The 21,113-nt window shown below is 47.5% G+C and overlaps 30 non-coding genes across 30 annotated transcripts; 10 read left to right on the forward strand and 20 right to left on the reverse strand.

Annotated features, from left to right (window-relative positions):
* Positions 1–324: 324 nt before the first annotated feature.
* On the forward strand, positions 325–443 carry LOC148738871 (5S ribosomal RNA). Its single transcript, XR_015998102.1, has one exon. It is a non-coding gene; the product is annotated as a 5S ribosomal RNA (ribosomal RNA).
* A 965-nt stretch (positions 444–1,408) lies between these two features.
* On the reverse strand, positions 1,409–1,572 carry LOC148738872 (U1 spliceosomal RNA). The gene has a single exon (XR_015997799.1). It is a non-coding gene; the product is annotated as a U1 spliceosomal RNA (small nuclear RNA).
* Positions 1,573–1,783: 211 nt separating this feature from the next.
* On the reverse strand, positions 1,784–1,975 carry LOC148738873 (U2 spliceosomal RNA). The gene has a single exon (XR_015997601.1). It is a non-coding gene; the product is annotated as a U2 spliceosomal RNA (small nuclear RNA).
* A 473-nt stretch (positions 1,976–2,448) lies between these two features.
* Positions 2,449–2,567, forward strand: LOC148738874 (5S ribosomal RNA). The gene has a single exon (XR_015998103.1). It is a non-coding gene; the product is annotated as a 5S ribosomal RNA (ribosomal RNA).
* A 965-nt stretch (positions 2,568–3,532) lies between these two features.
* Positions 3,533–3,696, reverse strand: LOC148738875 (U1 spliceosomal RNA). The gene has a single exon (XR_015997800.1). It is a non-coding gene; the product is annotated as a U1 spliceosomal RNA (small nuclear RNA).
* A 211-nt stretch (positions 3,697–3,907) lies between these two features.
* Positions 3,908–4,099, reverse strand: LOC148738876 (U2 spliceosomal RNA). The gene has a single exon (XR_015997602.1). It is a non-coding gene; the product is annotated as a U2 spliceosomal RNA (small nuclear RNA).
* A 473-nt stretch (positions 4,100–4,572) lies between these two features.
* On the forward strand, positions 4,573–4,691 carry LOC148738877 (5S ribosomal RNA). Its single transcript, XR_015998105.1, has one exon. It is a non-coding gene; the product is annotated as a 5S ribosomal RNA (ribosomal RNA).
* Positions 4,692–5,654: 963 nt separating this feature from the next.
* On the reverse strand, positions 5,655–5,818 carry LOC148738878 (U1 spliceosomal RNA). Its single transcript, XR_015997801.1, has one exon. It is a non-coding gene; the product is annotated as a U1 spliceosomal RNA (small nuclear RNA).
* Positions 5,819–6,029: 211 nt separating this feature from the next.
* On the reverse strand, positions 6,030–6,221 carry LOC148738879 (U2 spliceosomal RNA). Its single transcript, XR_015997604.1, has one exon. It is a non-coding gene; the product is annotated as a U2 spliceosomal RNA (small nuclear RNA).
* Positions 6,222–6,694: 473 nt separating this feature from the next.
* On the forward strand, positions 6,695–6,813 carry LOC148738880 (5S ribosomal RNA). The gene has a single exon (XR_015998106.1). It is a non-coding gene; the product is annotated as a 5S ribosomal RNA (ribosomal RNA).
* Positions 6,814–7,778: 965 nt separating this feature from the next.
* LOC148738881 (U1 spliceosomal RNA) lies at positions 7,779–7,942 on the reverse strand. The gene has a single exon (XR_015997803.1). It is a non-coding gene; the product is annotated as a U1 spliceosomal RNA (small nuclear RNA).
* Positions 7,943–8,153: 211 nt separating this feature from the next.
* Positions 8,154–8,345, reverse strand: LOC148738882 (U2 spliceosomal RNA). Its single transcript, XR_015997605.1, has one exon. It is a non-coding gene; the product is annotated as a U2 spliceosomal RNA (small nuclear RNA).
* Positions 8,346–8,818: 473 nt separating this feature from the next.
* On the forward strand, positions 8,819–8,937 carry LOC148738883 (5S ribosomal RNA). The gene has a single exon (XR_015998107.1). It is a non-coding gene; the product is annotated as a 5S ribosomal RNA (ribosomal RNA).
* Positions 8,938–9,902: 965 nt separating this feature from the next.
* LOC148738884 (U1 spliceosomal RNA) lies at positions 9,903–10,066 on the reverse strand. Its single transcript, XR_015997804.1, has one exon. It is a non-coding gene; the product is annotated as a U1 spliceosomal RNA (small nuclear RNA).
* Positions 10,067–10,277: 211 nt separating this feature from the next.
* Positions 10,278–10,469, reverse strand: LOC148738885 (U2 spliceosomal RNA). Its single transcript, XR_015997606.1, has one exon. It is a non-coding gene; the product is annotated as a U2 spliceosomal RNA (small nuclear RNA).
* Positions 10,470–10,942: 473 nt separating this feature from the next.
* Positions 10,943–11,061, forward strand: LOC148738886 (5S ribosomal RNA). Its single transcript, XR_015998108.1, has one exon. It is a non-coding gene; the product is annotated as a 5S ribosomal RNA (ribosomal RNA).
* Positions 11,062–12,026: 965 nt separating this feature from the next.
* Positions 12,027–12,190, reverse strand: LOC148738887 (U1 spliceosomal RNA). The gene has a single exon (XR_015997805.1). It is a non-coding gene; the product is annotated as a U1 spliceosomal RNA (small nuclear RNA).
* Positions 12,191–12,401: 211 nt separating this feature from the next.
* Positions 12,402–12,593, reverse strand: LOC148738888 (U2 spliceosomal RNA). The gene has a single exon (XR_015997607.1). It is a non-coding gene; the product is annotated as a U2 spliceosomal RNA (small nuclear RNA).
* Positions 12,594–13,065: 472 nt separating this feature from the next.
* Positions 13,066–13,184, forward strand: LOC148738889 (5S ribosomal RNA). The gene has a single exon (XR_015998109.1). It is a non-coding gene; the product is annotated as a 5S ribosomal RNA (ribosomal RNA).
* Positions 13,185–14,149: 965 nt separating this feature from the next.
* LOC148738890 (U1 spliceosomal RNA) lies at positions 14,150–14,313 on the reverse strand. The gene has a single exon (XR_015997806.1). It is a non-coding gene; the product is annotated as a U1 spliceosomal RNA (small nuclear RNA).
* A 211-nt stretch (positions 14,314–14,524) lies between these two features.
* LOC148738891 (U2 spliceosomal RNA) lies at positions 14,525–14,716 on the reverse strand. Its single transcript, XR_015997609.1, has one exon. It is a non-coding gene; the product is annotated as a U2 spliceosomal RNA (small nuclear RNA).
* Positions 14,717–15,189: 473 nt separating this feature from the next.
* LOC148738892 (5S ribosomal RNA) lies at positions 15,190–15,308 on the forward strand. The gene has a single exon (XR_015998110.1). It is a non-coding gene; the product is annotated as a 5S ribosomal RNA (ribosomal RNA).
* Positions 15,309–16,273: 965 nt separating this feature from the next.
* Positions 16,274–16,437, reverse strand: LOC148738893 (U1 spliceosomal RNA). Its single transcript, XR_015997807.1, has one exon. It is a non-coding gene; the product is annotated as a U1 spliceosomal RNA (small nuclear RNA).
* A 211-nt stretch (positions 16,438–16,648) lies between these two features.
* Positions 16,649–16,840, reverse strand: LOC148738894 (U2 spliceosomal RNA). The gene has a single exon (XR_015997610.1). It is a non-coding gene; the product is annotated as a U2 spliceosomal RNA (small nuclear RNA).
* A 473-nt stretch (positions 16,841–17,313) lies between these two features.
* On the forward strand, positions 17,314–17,432 carry LOC148738895 (5S ribosomal RNA). The gene has a single exon (XR_015998111.1). It is a non-coding gene; the product is annotated as a 5S ribosomal RNA (ribosomal RNA).
* Positions 17,433–18,397: 965 nt separating this feature from the next.
* LOC148738896 (U1 spliceosomal RNA) lies at positions 18,398–18,561 on the reverse strand. Its single transcript, XR_015997808.1, has one exon. It is a non-coding gene; the product is annotated as a U1 spliceosomal RNA (small nuclear RNA).
* Positions 18,562–18,772: 211 nt separating this feature from the next.
* On the reverse strand, positions 18,773–18,964 carry LOC148738897 (U2 spliceosomal RNA). The gene has a single exon (XR_015997611.1). It is a non-coding gene; the product is annotated as a U2 spliceosomal RNA (small nuclear RNA).
* Positions 18,965–19,437: 473 nt separating this feature from the next.
* Positions 19,438–19,556, forward strand: LOC148738898 (5S ribosomal RNA). The gene has a single exon (XR_015998112.1). It is a non-coding gene; the product is annotated as a 5S ribosomal RNA (ribosomal RNA).
* A 965-nt stretch (positions 19,557–20,521) lies between these two features.
* On the reverse strand, positions 20,522–20,685 carry LOC148738899 (U1 spliceosomal RNA). Its single transcript, XR_015997809.1, has one exon. It is a non-coding gene; the product is annotated as a U1 spliceosomal RNA (small nuclear RNA).
* A 211-nt stretch (positions 20,686–20,896) lies between these two features.
* LOC148738900 (U2 spliceosomal RNA) lies at positions 20,897–21,088 on the reverse strand. Its single transcript, XR_015997612.1, has one exon. It is a non-coding gene; the product is annotated as a U2 spliceosomal RNA (small nuclear RNA).
* Between the last annotated feature and the right edge of the window lie 25 nt (positions 21,089–21,113).

The following is a 21,113-nucleotide window of genomic DNA, read 5'->3' on the forward strand; positions in this document are numbered from 1 at the left end:
AGACGCCAGCCACATACACTTAACTAACAAGATGGTGTTCTTTAGAATATTTACCAAACTTGATTTATCTCTATACTCCCCCCCCCACCCCACCCCACCCCCAGTGAGATATATTGCCTCAAATCGACGCTTCTCAAGGTGTGCGCAGGCTCTAGGAGATGACGTTTGGGTTAGGGTCTAGGCTACCAAATTTAGGGTTAGGGTAACGATCTTGGGGTTAGGGTTAGGGTAACGATGTTAGGGTTTAGGGTTAGAGTAACGAAATTAGGGCTAGTACAGATCAAACATAACCGATAACCAGCCAAATTTCAGCTGTTTTCCCTTGTCTACGACCATACCACAGGGAAAGCACCGGTTCTCGTCCGATCACCGAAGTTAAGCCCTGTCGGGCGGGGTTAGTACTTGGATGGGTGACCGCCTGGGAATACCCCGTGTTGTAGGCTTCATTTTTTCCTTTGCTTACTCTCTCAACGTTTTATCCGGGTAAACCGCTTCCGATACTCACGGCGTCCCGTAGACGAGTGAGGAGTAAAAGAAAAACTAACATAACAGGCAGGAGAGAAATAAGCTTGTGGCCAAAATCATTTCCCAATGCAAGAGAGCGAGCAAACGAAGGAGCGAGGGCGCGCGCTCGAGATCTCAACACATTGTTGTTGTGACAAATTCCACATTTGTACGTGACATCGAATCATTCGCACGCTCCCACGAATCACAAATAGGAAAACACGCACACTTTTACAGCACTTTCAAGGCCTCAAGACATGTCAAAACATTCCCACGATTAATACAGGCGGATGGATTCAAACTGACTGAAACGAAGCGAAGCGGCAAAAGGTTCCACATTTTTACTTACTCGCCTGCCTCTTTGTTTGCTCGCTCGCTCGCTGGAACGAACGTTCCCTCCTCTCGCTCGCTCGCAATAAGAAATACATGACAACAAAACCTCGCCTGCCACAGGTATGGTTGACAATGTACTCACGTTTCTAAAACAAATGCTTTTCTTGCCCATGTATCGATCGTTCTTTGCTTAGTCCATCCCTCGGTGAGTTAGTCAGTCACTCCTCCGCTTGGTTTCCTCTCCTTTTCTTTCGCAAACAAACGAACAAAATAATGCAGAAAGCACACACATCTATCTAGAACAGCTCTACTCACATCCTCACAAAAACTCACCTTCATTTACAATCACTTCTATTCCTCCAAATCTCTCTGCCAACACGCAGGCCACTTCTGTCTGTCTCTCTGTCTGTCTCTCTTTCTTTCCATGGCGTTTTGCTTTCTTTTTCCCTTGCTGCTCTTCTTCTCTCTTCATTCCAGTTCCAGTTCACCCTGTTTAACGGTCAACTCCAAAATCAAGATCAATTCATTAGTCAGTCAGGGGTTAAGGGCAAGATATTTTACATCAGCTTTTCGGGGACGAGCGCGAACGCAGGTCCCCACTACCAGAAATTATACGCTCGAGTTACCCACATTTGGGGTAATCGCAAGGGTCAACCCAGTCCAAGTGCAATGAAAGGGCCTCGCCTTGAGAGGACTGCCTCCTTGATCACAGTACCTCCCGCGTCAGGTAAGTATGCCTTTCAGGCATACGCTTGCCGTGGTAAAACTCTCCCTCACCTATGTCCTTGTGGTACTGCTTTGCACGCTTCAAATCAGCCAGTGTCAGTTGCCGCCTTGGCCCGTCATGTCTTTTTCCGCCTTCCCTTTGGAGCTGCAGGGCTCCTGTGCACAGAAGAGAATGCTATAGTCATTATTTTTCCTTCCATTAAATGTGTCTTCCCCAAAAGGGAAGTGGGCCACACTCGGAGGTAGTGCTATACCGAGGCAACCCGTGGCTGGGACGAGGCAAGCCTCTTTTCCACAGCCCAGTTCCAAAAATCAGTTTAATATATGAGCTACTCAATGAGCAGCGTATCAGATATTAAGCTGATAAGAACAGATACTACACTTGATCTTAGCCAAAAGGCCGAGAAGCGATACCCACCAATACCCTCAATCAAGGGGGTGGTAGAGGGATCCTTCCCACAGTATATGGTGGGTAGTAGCAGGTAGCCCCCAGAAGCCCTTGCGAGTCCCAAAAACGGACCCAGTGGCTCATCGGTTGGTAATCTTCTCATTGTAACTTTAAGACGCCAGCCACATACACTTAACTAACAAGATGGTGTTCTTTAGAATATTTACCAAACTTGATTTATCTCTATACTCCCCCCCCCACCCCACCCCACCCCCAGTGAGATATATTGCCTCAAATCGACGCTTCTCAAGGTGTGCGCAGGCTCTAGGAGATGACGTTTGGGTTAGGGTCTAGGCTACCAAATTTAGGGTTAGGGTAACGATCTTGGGGTTAGGGTTAGGGTAACGATGTTAGGGTTTAGGGTTAGAGTAACGAAATTAGGGCTAGTACAGATCAAACATAACCGATAACCAGCCAAATTTCAGCTGTTTTCCCTTGTCTACGACCATACCACAGGGAAAGCACCGGTTCTCGTCCGATCACCGAAGTTAAGCCCTGTCGGGCGGGGTTAGTACTTGGATGGGTGACCGCCTGGGAATACCCCGTGTTGTAGGCTTCATTTTTTCCTTTGCTTACTCTCTCAACGTTTTATCCGGGTAAACCGCTTCCGATACTCACGGCGTCCCGTAGACGAGTGAGGAGTAAAAGAAAAACTAACATAACAGGCAGGAGAGAAATAAGCTTGTGGCCAAAATCATTTCCCAATGCAAGAGAGCGAGCAAACGAAGGAGCGAGGGCGCGCGCTCGAGATCTCAACACATTGTTGTTGTGACAAATTCCACATTTGTACGTGACATCGAATCATTCGCACGCTCCCACGAATCACAAATAGGAAAACACGCACACTTTTACAGCACTTTCAAGGCCTCAAGACATGTCAAAACATTCCCACGATTAATACAGGCGGATGGATTCAAACTGACTGAAACGAAGCGAAGCGGCAAAAGGTTCCACATTTTTACTTACTCGCCTGCCTCTTTGTTTGCTCGCTCGCTCGCTGGAACGAACGTTCCCTCCTCTCGCTCGCTCGCAATAAGAAATACATGACAACAAAACCTCGCCTGCCACAGGTATGGTTGACAATGTACTCACGTTTCTAAAACAAATGCTTTTCTTGCCCATGTATCGATCGTTCTTTGCTTAGTCCATCCCTCGGTGAGTTAGTCAGTCACTCCTCCGCTTGGTTTCCTCTCCTTTTCTTTCGCAAACAAACGAACAAAATAATGCAGAAAGCACACACATCTATCTAGAACAGCTCTACTCACATCCTCACAAAAACTCACCTTCATTTACAATCACTTCTATTCCTCCAAATCTCTCTGCCAACACGCAGGCCACTTCTGTCTGTCTCTCTGTCTGTCTCTCTTTCTTTCCATGGCGTTTTGCTTTCTTTTTCCCTTGCTGCTCTTCTTCTCTCTTCATTCCAGTTCCAGTTCACCCTGTTTAACGGTCAACTCCAAAATCAAGATCAATTCATTAGTCAGTCAGGGGTTAAGGGCAAGATATTTTACATCAGCTTTTCGGGGACGAGCGCGAACGCAGGTCCCCACTACCAGAAATTATACGCTCGAGTTACCCACATTTGGGGTAATCGCAAGGGTCAACCCAGTCCAAGTGCAATGAAAGGGCCTCGCCTTGAGAGGACTGCCTCCTTGATCACAGTACCTCCCGCGTCAGGTAAGTATGCCTTTCAGGCATACGCTTGCCGTGGTAAAACTCTCCCTCACCTATGTCCTTGTGGTACTGCTTTGCACGCTTCAAATCAGCCAGTGTCAGTTGCCGCCTTGGCCCGTCATGTCTTTTTCCGCCTTCCCTTTGGAGCTGCAGGGCTCCTGTGCACAGAAGAGAATGCTATAGTCATTATTTTTCCTTCCATTAAATGTGTCTTCCCCAAAAGGGAAGTGGGCCACACTCGGAGGTAGTGCTATACCGAGGCAACCCGTGGCTGGGACGAGGCAAGCCTCTTTTCCACAGCCCAGTTCCAAAAATCAGTTTAATATATGAGCTACTCAATGAGCAGCGTATCAGATATTAAGCTGATAAGAACAGATACTACACTTGATCTTAGCCAAAAGGCCGAGAAGCGATACCCACCAATACCCTCAATCAAGGGGGTGGTAGAGGGATCCTTCCCACAGTATATGGTGGGTAGTAGCAGGTAGCCCCCAGAAGCCCTTGCGAGTCCCAAAAACGGACCCAGTGGCTCATCGGTTGGTAATCTTCTCATTGTAACTTTAAGACGCCAGCCACATACACTTAACTAACAAGATGGTGTTCTTTAGAATATTTACCAAACTTGATTTATCTCTATACTCCCCCCCCCACCCCACCCCACCCCCAGTGAGATATATTGCCTCAAATCGACGCTTCTCAAGGTGTGCGCAGGCTCTAGGAGATGACGTTTGGGTTAGGGTCTAGGCTACCAAATTTAGGGTTAGGGTAACGATCTTGGGGTTAGGGTTAGGGTAACGATGTTAGGGTTTAGGGTTAGAGTAACGAAATTAGGGCTAGTACAGATCAAACATAACCGATAACCAGCCAAATTTCAGCTGTTTTCCCTTGTCTACGACCATACCACAGGGAAAGCACCGGTTCTCGTCCGATCACCGAAGTTAAGCCCTGTCGGGCGGGGTTAGTACTTGGATGGGTGACCGCCTGGGAATACCCCGTGTTGTAGGCTTCATTTTTTCCTTTGCTTACTCTCTCAACGTTTTATCCGGGTAAACCGCTTCCGATACTCACGGCGTCCCGTAGACGAGTGAGGAGTAAAAGAAAAACTAACATAACAGGCAGGAGAGAAATAAGCTTGTGGCCAAAATCATTTCCCAATGCAAGAGAGCGAGCAAACGAAGGAGCGAGGGCGCGCGCTCGAGATCTCAACACATTGTTGTTGTGACAAATTCCACATTTGTACGTGACATCGAATCATTCGCACGCTCCCACGAATCACAAATAGGAAAACACGCACACTTTTACAGCACTTTCAAGGCCTCAAGACATGTCAAAACATTCCCACGATTAATACAGGCGGATGGATTCAAACTGACTGAAACGAAGCGAAGCGGCAAAAGGTTCCACATTTTTACTTACTCGCCTGCCTCTTTGTTTGCTCGCTCGCTCGCTGGAACGAACGTTCCCTCCTCTCGCTCGCTCGCAATAAGAAATACATGACAACAAAACCTCGCCTGCCACAGGTATGGTTGACAATGTACTCACGTTTCTAAAACAAATGCTTTTCTTGCCCATGTATCGATCGTTCTTTGCTTAGTCCATCCCTCGGTGAGTTAGTCAGTCACTCCTCCGCTTGGTTTCCTCTCCTTTTCTTTCGCAAACAAACGAACAAAATAATGCAGAAAGCACACACATCTATCTAGAACAGCTCTACTCACATCCTCACAAAAACTCACCTTCATTTACAATCACTTCTATTCCTCCAAATCTCTCTGCCAACACGCAGGCCACTTCTGTCTGTCTCTCTGTCTGTCTCTCTTTCTTTCCATGGCGTTTTGCTTTCTTTTTCCCTTGCTGCTCTTCTTCTCTTCATTCCAGTTCCAGTTCACCCTGTTTAACGGTCAACTCCAAAATCAAGATCAATTCATTAGTCAGTCAGGGGTTAAGGGCAAGATATTTTACATCAGCTTTTCGGGGACGAGCGCGAACGCAGGTCCCCACTACCAGAAATTATACGCTCGAGTTACCCACATTTGGGGTAATCGCAAGGGTCAACCCAGTCCAAGTGCAATGAAAGGGCCTCGCCTTGAGAGGACTGCCTCCTTGATCACAGTACCTCCCGCGTCAGGTAAGTATGCCTTTCAGGCATACGCTTGCCGTGGTAAAACTCTCCCTCACCTATGTCCTTGTGGTACTGCTTTGCACGCTTCAAATCAGCCAGTGTCAGTTGCCGCCTTGGCCCGTCATGTCTTTTTCCGCCTTCCCTTTGGAGCTGCAGGGCTCCTGTGCACAGAAGAGAATGCTATAGTCATTATTTTTCCTTCCATTAAATGTGTCTTCCCCAAAAGGGAAGTGGGCCACACTCGGAGGTAGTGCTATACCGAGGCAACCCGTGGCTGGGACGAGGCAAGCCTCTTTTCCACAGCCCAGTTCCAAAAATCAGTTTAATATATGAGCTACTCAATGAGCAGCGTATCAGATATTAAGCTGATAAGAACAGATACTACACTTGATCTTAGCCAAAAGGCCGAGAAGCGATACCCACCAATACCCTCAATCAAGGGGGTGGTAGAGGGATCCTTCCCACAGTATATGGTGGGTAGTAGCAGGTAGCCCCCAGAAGCCCTTGCGAGTCCCAAAAACGGACCCAGTGGCTCATCGGTTGGTAATCTTCTCATTGTAACTTTAAGACGCCAGCCACATACACTTAACTAACAAGATGGTGTTCTTTAGAATATTTACCAAACTTGATTTATCTCTATACTCCCCCCCCCACCCCACCCCACCCCCAGTGAGATATATTGCCTCAAATCGACGCTTCTCAAGGTGTGCGCAGGCTCTAGGAGATGACGTTTGGGTTAGGGTCTAGGCTACCAAATTTAGGGTTAGGGTAACGATCTTGGGGTTAGGGTTAGGGTAACGATGTTAGGGTTTAGGGTTAGAGTAACGAAATTAGGGCTAGTACAGATCAAACATAACCGATAACCAGCCAAATTTCAGCTGTTTTCCCTTGTCTACGACCATACCACAGGGAAAGCACCGGTTCTCGTCCGATCACCGAAGTTAAGCCCTGTCGGGCGGGGTTAGTACTTGGATGGGTGACCGCCTGGGAATACCCCGTGTTGTAGGCTTCATTTTTTCCTTTGCTTACTCTCTCAACGTTTTATCCGGGTAAACCGCTTCCGATACTCACGGCGTCCCGTAGACGAGTGAGGAGTAAAAGAAAAACTAACATAACAGGCAGGAGAGAAATAAGCTTGTGGCCAAAATCATTTCCCAATGCAAGAGAGCGAGCAAACGAAGGAGCGAGGGCGCGCGCTCGAGATCTCAACACATTGTTGTTGTGACAAATTCCACATTTGTACGTGACATCGAATCATTCGCACGCTCCCACGAATCACAAATAGGAAAACACGCACACTTTTACAGCACTTTCAAGGCCTCAAGACATGTCAAAACATTCCCACGATTAATACAGGCGGATGGATTCAAACTGACTGAAACGAAGCGAAGCGGCAAAAGGTTCCACATTTTTACTTACTCGCCTGCCTCTTTGTTTGCTCGCTCGCTCGCTGGAACGAACGTTCCCTCCTCTCGCTCGCTCGCAATAAGAAATACATGACAACAAAACCTCGCCTGCCACAGGTATGGTTGACAATGTACTCACGTTTCTAAAACAAATGCTTTTCTTGCCCATGTATCGATCGTTCTTTGCTTAGTCCATCCCTCGGTGAGTTAGTCAGTCACTCCTCCGCTTGGTTTCCTCTCCTTTTCTTTCGCAAACAAACGAACAAAATAATGCAGAAAGCACACACATCTATCTAGAACAGCTCTACTCACATCCTCACAAAAACTCACCTTCATTTACAATCACTTCTATTCCTCCAAATCTCTCTGCCAACACGCAGGCCACTTCTGTCTGTCTCTCTGTCTGTCTCTCTTTCTTTCCATGGCGTTTTGCTTTCTTTTTCCCTTGCTGCTCTTCTTCTCTCTTCATTCCAGTTCCAGTTCACCCTGTTTAACGGTCAACTCCAAAATCAAGATCAATTCATTAGTCAGTCAGGGGTTAAGGGCAAGATATTTTACATCAGCTTTTCGGGGACGAGCGCGAACGCAGGTCCCCACTACCAGAAATTATACGCTCGAGTTACCCACATTTGGGGTAATCGCAAGGGTCAACCCAGTCCAAGTGCAATGAAAGGGCCTCGCCTTGAGAGGACTGCCTCCTTGATCACAGTACCTCCCGCGTCAGGTAAGTATGCCTTTCAGGCATACGCTTGCCGTGGTAAAACTCTCCCTCACCTATGTCCTTGTGGTACTGCTTTGCACGCTTCAAATCAGCCAGTGTCAGTTGCCGCCTTGGCCCGTCATGTCTTTTTCCGCCTTCCCTTTGGAGCTGCAGGGCTCCTGTGCACAGAAGAGAATGCTATAGTCATTATTTTTCCTTCCATTAAATGTGTCTTCCCCAAAAGGGAAGTGGGCCACACTCGGAGGTAGTGCTATACCGAGGCAACCCGTGGCTGGGACGAGGCAAGCCTCTTTTCCACAGCCCAGTTCCAAAAATCAGTTTAATATATGAGCTACTCAATGAGCAGCGTATCAGATATTAAGCTGATAAGAACAGATACTACACTTGATCTTAGCCAAAAGGCCGAGAAGCGATACCCACCAATACCCTCAATCAAGGGGGTGGTAGAGGGATCCTTCCCACAGTATATGGTGGGTAGTAGCAGGTAGCCCCCAGAAGCCCTTGCGAGTCCCAAAAACGGACCCAGTGGCTCATCGGTTGGTAATCTTCTCATTGTAACTTTAAGACGCCAGCCACATACACTTAACTAACAAGATGGTGTTCTTTAGAATATTTACCAAACTTGATTTATCTCTATACTCCCCCCCCCACCCCACCCCACCCCCAGTGAGATATATTGCCTCAAATCGACGCTTCTCAAGGTGTGCGCAGGCTCTAGGAGATGACGTTTGGGTTAGGGTCTAGGCTACCAAATTTAGGGTTAGGGTAACGATCTTGGGGTTAGGGTTAGGGTAACGATGTTAGGGTTTAGGGTTAGAGTAACGAAATTAGGGCTAGTACAGATCAAACATAACCGATAACCAGCCAAATTTCAGCTGTTTTCCCTTGTCTACGACCATACCACAGGGAAAGCACCGGTTCTCGTCCGATCACCGAAGTTAAGCCCTGTCGGGCGGGGTTAGTACTTGGATGGGTGACCGCCTGGGAATACCCCGTGTTGTAGGCTTCATTTTTTCCTTTGCTTACTCTCTCAACGTTTTATCCGGGTAAACCGCTTCCGATACTCACGGCGTCCCGTAGACGAGTGAGGAGTAAAAGAAAAACTAACATAACAGGCAGGAGAGAAATAAGCTTGTGGCCAAAATCATTTCCCAATGCAAGAGAGCGAGCAAACGAAGGAGCGAGGGCGCGCGCTCGAGATCTCAACACATTGTTGTTGTGACAAATTCCACATTTGTACGTGACATCGAATCATTCGCACGCTCCCACGAATCACAAATAGGAAAACACGCACACTTTTACAGCACTTTCAAGGCCTCAAGACATGTCAAAACATTCCCACGATTAATACAGGCGGATGGATTCAAACTGACTGAAACGAAGCGAAGCGGCAAAAGGTTCCACATTTTTACTTACTCGCCTGCCTCTTTGTTTGCTCGCTCGCTCGCTGGAACGAACGTTCCCTCCTCTCGCTCGCTCGCAATAAGAAATACATGACAACAAAACCTCGCCTGCCACAGGTATGGTTGACAATGTACTCACGTTTCTAAAACAAATGCTTTTCTTGCCCATGTATCGATCGTTCTTTGCTTAGTCCATCCCTCGGTGAGTTAGTCAGTCACTCCTCCGCTTGGTTTCCTCTCCTTTTCTTTCGCAAACAAACGAACAAAATAATGCAGAAAGCACACACATCTATCTAGAACAGCTCTACTCACATCCTCACAAAAACTCACCTTCATTTACAATCACTTCTATTCCTCCAAATCTCTCTGCCAACACGCAGGCCACTTCTGTCTGTCTCTCTGTCTGTCTCTCTTTCTTTCCATGGCGTTTTGCTTTCTTTTTCCCTTGCTGCTCTTCTTCTCTCTTCATTCCAGTTCCAGTTCACCCTGTTTAACGGTCAACTCCAAAATCAAGATCAATTCATTAGTCAGTCAGGGGTTAAGGGCAAGATATTTTACATCAGCTTTTCGGGGACGAGCGCGAACGCAGGTCCCCACTACCAGAAATTATACGCTCGAGTTACCCACATTTGGGGTAATCGCAAGGGTCAACCCAGTCCAAGTGCAATGAAAGGGCCTCGCCTTGAGAGGACTGCCTCCTTGATCACAGTACCTCCCGCGTCAGGTAAGTATGCCTTTCAGGCATACGCTTGCCGTGGTAAAACTCTCCCTCACCTATGTCCTTGTGGTACTGCTTTGCACGCTTCAAATCAGCCAGTGTCAGTTGCCGCCTTGGCCCGTCATGTCTTTTTCCGCCTTCCCTTTGGAGCTGCAGGGCTCCTGTGCACAGAAGAGAATGCTATAGTCATTATTTTTCCTTCCATTAAATGTGTCTTCCCCAAAAGGGAAGTGGGCCACACTCGGAGGTAGTGCTATACCGAGGCAACCCGTGGCTGGGACGAGGCAAGCCTCTTTTCCACAGCCCAGTTCCAAAAATCAGTTTAATATATGAGCTACTCAATGAGCAGCGTATCAGATATTAAGCTGATAAGAACAGATACTACACTTGATCTTAGCCAAAAGGCCGAGAAGCGATACCCACCAATACCCTCAATCAAGGGGGTGGTAGAGGGATCCTTCCCACAGTATATGGTGGGTAGTAGCAGGTAGCCCCCAGAAGCCCTTGCGAGTCCCAAAAACGGACCCAGTGGCTCATCGGTTGGTAATCTTCTCATTGTAACTTTAAGACGCCAGCCACATACACTTAACTAACAAGATGGTGTTCTTTAGAATATTTACCAAACTTGATTTATCTCTATACTCCCCCCCCCACCCCACCCCACCCCCAGTGAGATATATTGCCTCAAATCGACGCTTCTCAAGGTGTGCGCAGGCTCTAGGAGATGACGTTTGGGTTAGGGTCTAGGCTACCAAATTTAGGGTTAGGGTAACGATCTTGGGGTTAGGGTTAGGGTAACGATGTTAGGGTTTAGGGTTAGAGTAACGAAATTAGGGCTAGTACAGATCAAACATAACCGATAACCAGCCAAATTTCAGCTGTTTTCCCTTGTCTACGACCATACCACAGGGAAAGCACCGGTTCTCGTCCGATCACCGAAGTTAAGCCCTGTCGGGCGGGGTTAGTACTTGGATGGGTGACCGCCTGGGAATACCCCGTGTTGTAGGCTTCATTTTTTCCTTTGCTTACTCTCTCAACGTTTTATCCGGGTAAACCGCTTCCGATACTCACGGCGTCCCGTAGACGAGTGAGGAGTAAAAGAAAAACTAACATAACAGGCAGGAGAGAAATAAGCTTGTGGCCAAAATCATTTCCCAATGCAAGAGAGCGAGCAAACGAAGGAGCGAGGGCGCGCGCTCGAGATCTCAACACATTGTTGTTGTGACAAATTCCACATTTGTACGTGACATCGAATCATTCGCACGCTCCCACGAATCACAAATAGGAAAACACGCACACTTTTACAGCACTTTCAAGGCCTCAAGACATGTCAAAACATTCCCACGATTAATACAGGCGGATGGATTCAAACTGACTGAAACGAAGCGAAGCGGCAAAAGGTTCCACATTTTTACTTACTCGCCTGCCTCTTTGTTTGCTCGCTCGCTCGCTGGAACGAACGTTCCCTCCTCTCGCTCGCTCGCAATAAGAAATACATGACAACAAAACCTCGCCTGCCACAGGTATGGTTGACAATGTACTCACGTTTCTAAAACAAATGCTTTTCTTGCCCATGTATCGATCGTTCTTTGCTTAGTCCATCCCTCGGTGAGTTAGTCAGTCACTCCTCCGCTTGGTTTCCTCTCCTTTTCTTTCGCAAACAAACGAACAAAATAATGCAGAAAGCACACACATCTATCTAGAACAGCTCTACTCACATCCTCACAAAAACTCACCTTCATTTACAATCACTTCTATTCCTCCAAATCTCTCTGCCAACACGCAGGCCACTTCTGTCTGTCTCTCTGTCTGTCTCTCTTTCTTTCCATGGCGTTTTGCTTTCTTTTTCCCTTGCTGCTCTTCTTCTCTCTTCATTCCAGTTCCAGTTCACCCTGTTTAACGGTCAACTCCAAAATCAAGATCAATTCATTAGTCAGTCAGGGGTTAAGGGCAAGATATTTTACATCAGCTTTTCGGGGACGAGCGCGAACGCAGGTCCCCACTACCAGAAATTATACGCTCGAGTTACCCACATTTGGGGTAATCGCAAGGGTCAACCCAGTCCAAGTGCAATGAAAGGGCCTCGCCTTGAGAGGACTGCCTCCTTGATCACAGTACCTCCCGCGTCAGGTAAGTATGCCTTTCAGGCATACGCTTGCCGTGGTAAAACTCTCCCTCACCTATGTCCTTGTGGTACTGCTTTGCACGCTTCAAATCAGCCAGTGTCAGTTGCCGCCTTGGCCCGTCATGTCTTTTTCCGCCTTCCCTTTGGAGCTGCAGGGCTCCTGTGCACAGAAGAGAATGCTATAGTCATTATTTTTCCTTCCATTAAATGTGTCTTCCCCAAAAGGGAAGTGGGCCACACTCGGAGGTAGTGCTATACCGAGGCAACCCGTGGCTGGGACGAGGCAAGCCTCTTTTCCACAGCCCAGTTCCAAAAATCAGTTTAATATATGAGCTACTCAATGAGCAGCGTATCAGATATTAAGCTGATAAGAACAGATACTACACTTGATCTTAGCCAAAAGGCCGAGAAGCGATACCCACCAATACCCTCAATCAAGGGGGTGGTAGAGGGATCCTTCCCACAGTATATGGTGGGTAGTAGCAGGTAGCCCCCAGAAGCCCTTGCGAGTCCCAAAAACGGACCCAGTGGCTCATCGGTTGGTAATCTTCTCATTGTAACTTTAAGACGCCAGCCACATACACTTAACTAACAAGATGGTGTTCTTTAGAATATTTACCAAACTTGATTTATCTCTATACTCCCCCCCCACCCCACCCCACCCCCAGTGAGATATATTGCCTCAAATCGACGCTTCTCAAGGTGTGCGCAGGCTCTAGGAGATGACGTTTGGGTTAGGGTCTAGGCTACCAAATTTAGGGTTAGGGTAACGATCTTGGGGTTAGGGTTAGGGTAACGATGTTAGGGTTTAGGGTTAGAGTAACGAAATTAGGGCTAGTACAGATCAAACATAACCGATAACCAGCCAAATTTCAGCTGTTTTCCCTTGTCTACGACCATACCACAGGGAAAGCACCGGTTCTCGTCCGATCACCGAAGTTAAGCCCTGTCGGGCGGGGTTAGTACTTGGATGGGTGACCGCCTGGGAATACCCCGTGTTGTAGGCTTCATTTTTTCCTTTGCTTACTCTCTCAACGTTTTATCCGGGTAAACCGCTTCCGATACTCACGGCGTCCCGTAGACGAGTGAGGAGTAAAAGAAAAACTAACATAACAGGCAGGAGAGAAATAAGCTTGTGGCCAAAATCATTTCCCAATGCAAGAGAGCGAGCAAACGAAGGAGCGAGGGCGCGCGCTCGAGATCTCAACACATTGTTGTTGTGACAAATTCCACATTTGTACGTGACATCGAATCATTCGCACGCTCCCACGAATCACAAATAGGAAAACACGCACACTTTTACAGCACTTTCAAGGCCTCAAGACATGTCAAAACATTCCCACGATTAATACAGGCGGATGGATTCAAACTGACTGAAACGAAGCGAAGCGGCAAAAGGTTCCACATTTTTACTTACTCGCCTGCCTCTTTGTTTGCTCGCTCGCTCGCTGGAACGAACGTTCCCTCCTCTCGCTCGCTCGCAATAAGAAATACATGACAACAAAACCTCGCCTGCCACAGGTATGGTTGACAATGTACTCACGTTTCTAAAACAAATGCTTTTCTTGCCCATGTATCGATCGTTCTTTGCTTAGTCCATCCCTCGGTGAGTTAGTCAGTCACTCCTCCGCTTGGTTTCCTCTCCTTTTCTTTCGCAAACAAACGAACAAAATAATGCAGAAAGCACACACATCTATCTAGAACAGCTCTACTCACATCCTCACAAAAACTCACCTTCATTTACAATCACTTCTATTCCTCCAAATCTCTCTGCCAACACGCAGGCCACTTCTGTCTGTCTCTCTGTCTGTCTCTCTTTCTTTCCATGGCGTTTTGCTTTCTTTTTCCCTTGCTGCTCTTCTTCTCTCTTCATTCCAGTTCCAGTTCACCCTGTTTAACGGTCAACTCCAAAATCAAGATCAATTCATTAGTCAGTCAGGGGTTAAGGGCAAGATATTTTACATCAGCTTTTCGGGGACGAGCGCGAACGCAGGTCCCCACTACCAGAAATTATACGCTCGAGTTACCCACATTTGGGGTAATCGCAAGGGTCAACCCAGTCCAAGTGCAATGAAAGGGCCTCGCCTTGAGAGGACTGCCTCCTTGATCACAGTACCTCCCGCGTCAGGTAAGTATGCCTTTCAGGCATACGCTTGCCGTGGTAAAACTCTCCCTCACCTATGTCCTTGTGGTACTGCTTTGCACGCTTCAAATCAGCCAGTGTCAGTTGCCGCCTTGGCCCGTCATGTCTTTTTCCGCCTTCCCTTTGGAGCTGCAGGGCTCCTGTGCACAGAAGAGAATGCTATAGTCATTATTTTTCCTTCCATTAAATGTGTCTTCCCCAAAAGGGAAGTGGGCCACACTCGGAGGTAGTGCTATACCGAGGCAACCCGTGGCTGGGACGAGGCAAGCCTCTTTTCCACAGCCCAGTTCCAAAAATCAGTTTAATATATGAGCTACTCAATGAGCAGCGTATCAGATATTAAGCTGATAAGAACAGATACTACACTTGATCTTAGCCAAAAGGCCGAGAAGCGATACCCACCAATACCCTCAATCAAGGGGGTGGTAGAGGGATCCTTCCCACAGTATATGGTGGGTAGTAGCAGGTAGCCCCCAGAAGCCCTTGCGAGTCCCAAAAACGGACCCAGTGGCTCATCGGTTGGTAATCTTCTCATTGTAACTTTAAGACGCCAGCCACATACACTTAACTAACAAGATGGTGTTCTTTAGAATATTTACCAAACTTGATTTATCTCTATACTCCCCCCCCCACCCCACCCCACCCCCAGTGAGATATATTGCCTCAAATCGACGCTTCTCAAGGTGTGCGCAGGCTCTAGGAGATGACGTTTGGGTTAGGGTCTAGGCTACCAAATTTAGGGTTAGGGTAACGATCTTGGGGTTAGGGTTAGGGTAACGATGTTAGGGTTTAGGGTTAGAGTAACGAAATTAGGGCTAGTACAGATCAAACATAACCGATAACCAGCCAAATTTCAGCTGTTTTCCCTTGTCTACGACCATACCACAGGGAAAGCACCGGTTCTCGTCCGATCACCGAAGTTAAGCCCTGTCGGGCGGGGTTAGTACTTGGATGGGTGACCGCCTGGGAATACCCCGTGTTGTAGGCTTCATTTTTTCCTTTGCTTACTCTCTCAACGTTTTATCCGGGTAAACCGCTTCCGATACTCACGGCGTCCCGTAGACGAGTGAGGAGTAAAAGAAAAACTAACATAACAGGCAGGAGAGAAATAAGCTTGTGGCCAAAATCATTTCCCAATGCAAGAGAGCGAGCAAACGAAGGAGCGAGGGCGCGCGCTCGAGATCTCAACACATTGTTGTTGTGACAAATTCCACATTTGTACGTGACATCGAATCATTCGCACGCTCCCACGAATCACAAATAGGAAAACACGCACACTTTTACAGCACTTTCAAGGCCTCAAGACATGTCAAAACATTCCCACGATTAATACAGGCGGATGGATTCAAACTGACTGAAACGAAGCGAAGCGGCAAAAGGTTCCACATTTTTACTTACTCGCCTGCCTCTTTGTTTGCTCGCTCGCTCGCTGGAACGAACGTTCCCTCCTCTCGCTCGCTCGCAATAAGAAATACATGACAACAAAACCTCGCCTGCCACAGGTATGGTTGACAATGTACTCACGTTTCTAAAACAAATGCTTTTCTTGCCCATGTATCGATCGTTCTTTGCTTAGTCCATCCCTCGGTGAGTTAGTCAGTCACTCCTCCGCTTGGTTTCCTCTCCTTTTCTTTCGCAAACAAACGAACAAAATAATGCAGAAAGCACACACATCTATCTAGAACAGCTCTACTCACATCCTCACAAAAACTCACCTTCATTTACAATCACTTCTATTCCTCCAAATCTCTCTGCCAACACGCAGGCCACTTCTGTCTGTCTCTCTGTCTGTCTCTCTTTCTTTCCATGGCGTTTTGCTTTCTTTTTCCCTTGCTGCTCTTCTTCTCTCTTCATTCCAGTTCCAGTTCACCCTGTTTAACGGTCAACTCCAAAATCAAGATCAATTCATTAGTCAGTCAGGGGTTAAGGGCAAGATATTTTACATCAGCTTTTCGGGGACGAGCGCGAACGCAGGTCCCCACTACCAGAAATTATACGCTCGAGTTACCCACATTTGGGGTAATCGCAAGGGTCAACCCAGTCCAAGTGCAATGAAAGGGCCTCGCCTTGAGAGGACTGCCTCCTTGATCACAGTACCTCCCGCGTCAGGTAAGTATGCCTTTCAGGCATACGCTTGCCGTGGTAAAACTCTCCCTCACCTATGTCCTTGTGGTACTGCTTTGCACGCTTCAAATCAGCCAGTGTCAGTTGCCGCCTTGGCCCGTCATGTCTTTTTCCGCCTTCCCTTTGGAGCTGCAGGGCTCCTGTGCACAGAAGAGAATGCTATAGTCATTATTTTTCCTTCCATTAAATGTGTCTTCCCCAAAAGGGAAGTGGGCCACACTCGGAGGTAGTGCTATACCGAGGCAACCCGTGGCTGGGACGAGGCAAGCCTCTTTTCCACAGCCCAGTTCCAAAAATCAGTTTAATATATGAGCTACTCAATGAGCAGCGTATCAGATATTAAGCTGATAAGAACAGATACTACACTTGATCTTAGCCAAAAGGCCGAGAAGCGATACCCACCAATACCCTCAATCAAGGGGGTGGTAGAGGGATCCTTCCCACAGTATATGGTGGGTAGTAGCAGGTAGCCCCCAGAAGCCCTTGCGAGTCCCAAAAACGGACCCAGTGGCTCATCGGTTGGTAATCTTCTCATTGTAACTTTAAGACGCCAGCCACATACACTTAACTAACAAGATGGTGTTCTTTAGAATATTTACCAAACTTGATTTATCTCTATACTCCCCCCCCCACCCCACCCCACCCCCAGTGAGATATATTGCCTCAAATCGACGCTTCTCAAGGTGTGCGCAGGCTCTAGGAGATGACGTTTGGGTTAGGGTCTAGGCTACCAAATTTAGGGTTAGGGTAACGATCTTGGGGTTAGGGTTAGGGTAACGATGTTAGGGTTTAGGGTTAGAGTAACGAAATTAGGGCTAGTACAGATCAAACATAACCGATAACCAGCCAAATTTCAGCTGTTTTCCCTTGTCTACGACCATACCACAGGGAAAGCACCGGTTCTCGTCCGATCACCGAAGTTAAGCCCTGTCGGGCGGGGTTAGTACTTGGATGGGTGACCGCCTGGGAATACCCCGTGTTGTAGGCTTCATTTTTTCCTTTGCTTACTCTCTCAACGTTTTATCCGGGTAAACCGCTTCCGATACTCACGGCGTCCCGTAGACGAGTGAGGAGTAAAAGAAAAACTAACATAACAGGCAGGAGAGAAATAAGCTTGTGGCCAAAATCATTTCCCAATGCAAGAGAGCGAGCAAACGAAGGAGCGAGGGCGCGCGCTCGAGATCTCAACACATTGTTGTTGTGACAAATTCCACATTTGTACGTGACATCGAATCATTCGCACGCTCCCACGAATCACAAATAGGAAAACACGCACACTTTTACAGCACTTTCAAGGCCTCAAGACATGTCAAAACATTCCCACGATTAATACAGGCGGATGGATTCAAACTGACTGAAACGAAGCGAAGCGGCAAAAGGTTCCACATTTTTACTTACTCGCCTGCCTCTTTGTTTGCTCGCTCGCTCGCTGGAACGAACGTTCCCTCCTCTCGCTCGCTCGCAATAAGAAATACATGACAACAAAACCTCGCCTGCCACAGGTATGGTTGACAATGTACTCACGTTTCTAAAACAAATGCTTTTCTTGCCCATGTATCGATCGTTCTTTGCTTAGTCCATCCCTCGGTGAGTTAGTCAGTCACTCCTCCGCTTGGTTTCCTCTCCTTTTCTTTCGCAAACAAACGAACAAAATAATGCAGAAAGCACACACATCTATCTAGAACAGCTCTACTCACATCCTCACAAAAACTCACCTTCATTTACAATCACTTCTATTCCTCCAAATCTCTCTGCCAACACGCAGGCCACTTCTGTCTGTCTCTCTGTCTGTCTCTCTTTCTTTCCATGGCGTTTTGCTTTCTTTTTCCCTTGCTGCTCTTCTTCTCTCTTCATTCCAGTTCCAGTTCACCCTGTTTAACGGTCAACTCCAAAATCAAGATCAATTCATTAGTCAGTCAGGGGTTAAGGGCAAGATATTTTACATCAGCTTTTCGGGGACGAGCGCGAACGCAGGTCCCCACTACCAGAAATTATACGCTCGAGTTACCCACATTTGGGGTAATCGCAAGGGTCAACCCAGTCCAAGTGCAATGAAAGGGCCTCGCCTTGAGAGGACTGCCTCCTTGATCACAGTACCTCCCGCGTCAGGTAAGTATGCCTTTCAGGCATACGCTTGCCGTGGTAAAACTCTCCCTCACCTATGTCCTTGTGGTACTGCTTTGCACGCTTCAAATCAGCCAGTGTCAGTTGCCGCCTTGGCCCGTCATGTCTTTTTCCGCCTTCCCTTTGGAGCTGCAGGGCTCCTGTGCACAGAAGAGAATGCTATAGTCATTATTTTTCCTTCCATTAAATGTGTCTTCCCCAAAAGGGAAGTGGGCCACACTCGGAGGTAGTGCTATACCGAGGCAACCCGTGGCTGGGACGAGGCAAGCCTCTTTTCCACAGCCCAGTTCCAAAAATCAGTTTAATATATGAGCTACTCAATGAGCAGCGTATCAGATATTAAGCTGATAAGAACAGATACTACACTTGATCTTAGCCAAAAGGCCGAGAAGCGATACCCACCAATACCCTCAATCAAGGGGGTGGTAGAGGGATCCTTCCCACAGTATATGGTGGGTAGTAGCAGGTAGCCCCCAGAAGCCCTTGCGAGTCCCAAAAACGGACCCAGTGGCTCATCGGTTGGTAATCTTCTCATTGTAACTTTAAGACGCCAGCCACATACACTTAACTAACAAGATGGTGTTCTTTAGAATATTTACCAAACTTGATTTATCTCTATACTCCCCCCCCCACCCCACCCCACCCCCAGTGAGATATATTGCCTCAAATCGACGCTTCTCAAGGTGTGCGCAGGCTCTAGGAGATGACGTTTGGGTTAGGGTCTAGGCTACCAAATTTAGGGTTAGGGTAACGATCTTGGGGTTAGGGTTAGGGTAACGATGTTAGGGTTTAGGGTTAGAGTAACGAAATTAGGGCTAGTACAGATCAAACATAACCGATAACCAGCCAAATTTCAGCTGTTTTCCCTTGTCTACGACCATACCACAGGGAAAGCACCGGTTCTCGTCCGATCACCGAAGTTAAGCCCTGTCGGGCGGGGTTAGTACTTGGATGGGTGACCGCCTGGGAATACCCCGTGTTGTAGGCTTCATTTTTTCCTTTGCTTACTCTCTCAACGTTTTATCCGGGTAAACCGCTTCCGATACTCACGGCGTCCCGTAGACGAGTGAGGAGTAAAAGAAAAACTAACATAACAGGCAGGAGAGAAATAAGCTTGTGGCCAAAATCATTTCCCAATGCAAGAGAGCGAGCAAACGAAGGAGCGAGGGCGCGCGCTCGAGATCTCAACACATTGTTGTTGTGACAAATTCCACATTTGTACGTGACATCGAATCATTCGCACGCTCCCACGAATCACAAATAGGAAAACACGCACACTTTTACAGCACTTTCAAGGCCTCAAGACATGTCAAAACATTCCCACGATTAATACAGGCGGATGGATTCAAACTGACTGAAACGAAGCGAAGCGGCAAAAGGTTCCACATTTTTACTTACTCGCCTGCCTCTTTGTTTGCTCGCTCGCTCGCTGGAACGAACGTTCCCTCCTCTCGCTCGCTCGCAATAAGAAATACATGACAACAAAACCTCGCCTGCCACAGGTATGGTTGACAATGTACTCACGTTTCTAAAACAAATGCTTTTCTTGCCCATGTATCGATCGTTCTTTGCTTAGTCCATCCCTCGGTGAGTTAGTCAGTCACTCCTCCGCTTGGTTTCCTCTCCTTTTCTTTCGCAAACAAACGAACAAAATAATGCAGAAAGCACACACATCTATCTAGAACAGCTCTACTCACATCCTCACAAAAACTCACCTTCATTTACAATCACTTCTATTCCTCCAAATCTCTCTGCCAACACGCAGGCCACTTCTGTCTGTCTCTCTGTCTGTCTCTCTTTCTTTCCATGGCGTTTTGCTTTCTTTTTCCCTTGCTGCTCTTCTTCTCTCTTCATTCCAGTTCCAGTTCACCCTGTTTAACGGTCAACTCCAAAATCAAGATCAATTCATTAGTCAGTCAGGGGTTAAGGGCAAGATATTTTACATCAGCTTTTCGGGGACGAGCGCGAACGCAGGTCCCCACTACCAGAAATTATACGCTCGAGTTACCCACATTTGGGGTAATCGCAAGGGTCAACCCAGTCCAAGTGCAATGAAAGGGCCTCGCCTTGAGAGGACTGCCTCCTTGATCACAGTACCTCCCGCGTCAGGTAAGTATGCCTTTCAGGCATACGCTTGCCGTGGTAAAACTCTCCCTCACCTATGTCCTTGTGGTACTGCTTTGCACGCTTCAAATCAGCCAGTGTCAGTTGCCGCCTTGGCCCGTCATGTCTTTTTCCGCCTTCCCTTTGGAGCTGCAGGGCTCCTGTGCACAGAAGAGAATGCTATAGTCATTATTTTTCCTTCCATTAAATGTGTCTTCCCCAAAAGGGAAGTGGGCCACACTCGGAGGTAGTGCTATACCGAGGCAACCCGTGGCTGGGACGAGGCAAGCCTCTTTTCCACAGCCCAGTTCCAAAAATCAGTTTAATATATGAGCTACTCAATGAGCAGCGTATCAGATATTAAGCTGATAAGAACAGATACTACACTTGATCTTAGCCAAAAGGCCGAGAAGCGATACCCACCAATACCCTCAATCAAGGG

The sequence above is a fragment of the Stylophora pistillata genome, chromosome 2 (genome assembly GCF_964205215.1).
Source record: "Stylophora pistillata chromosome 2, jaStyPist1.2, whole genome shotgun sequence".
NCBI classification, from domain to species: Eukaryota; Metazoa; Cnidaria; class Anthozoa; order Scleractinia; family Pocilloporidae; genus Stylophora; species Stylophora pistillata.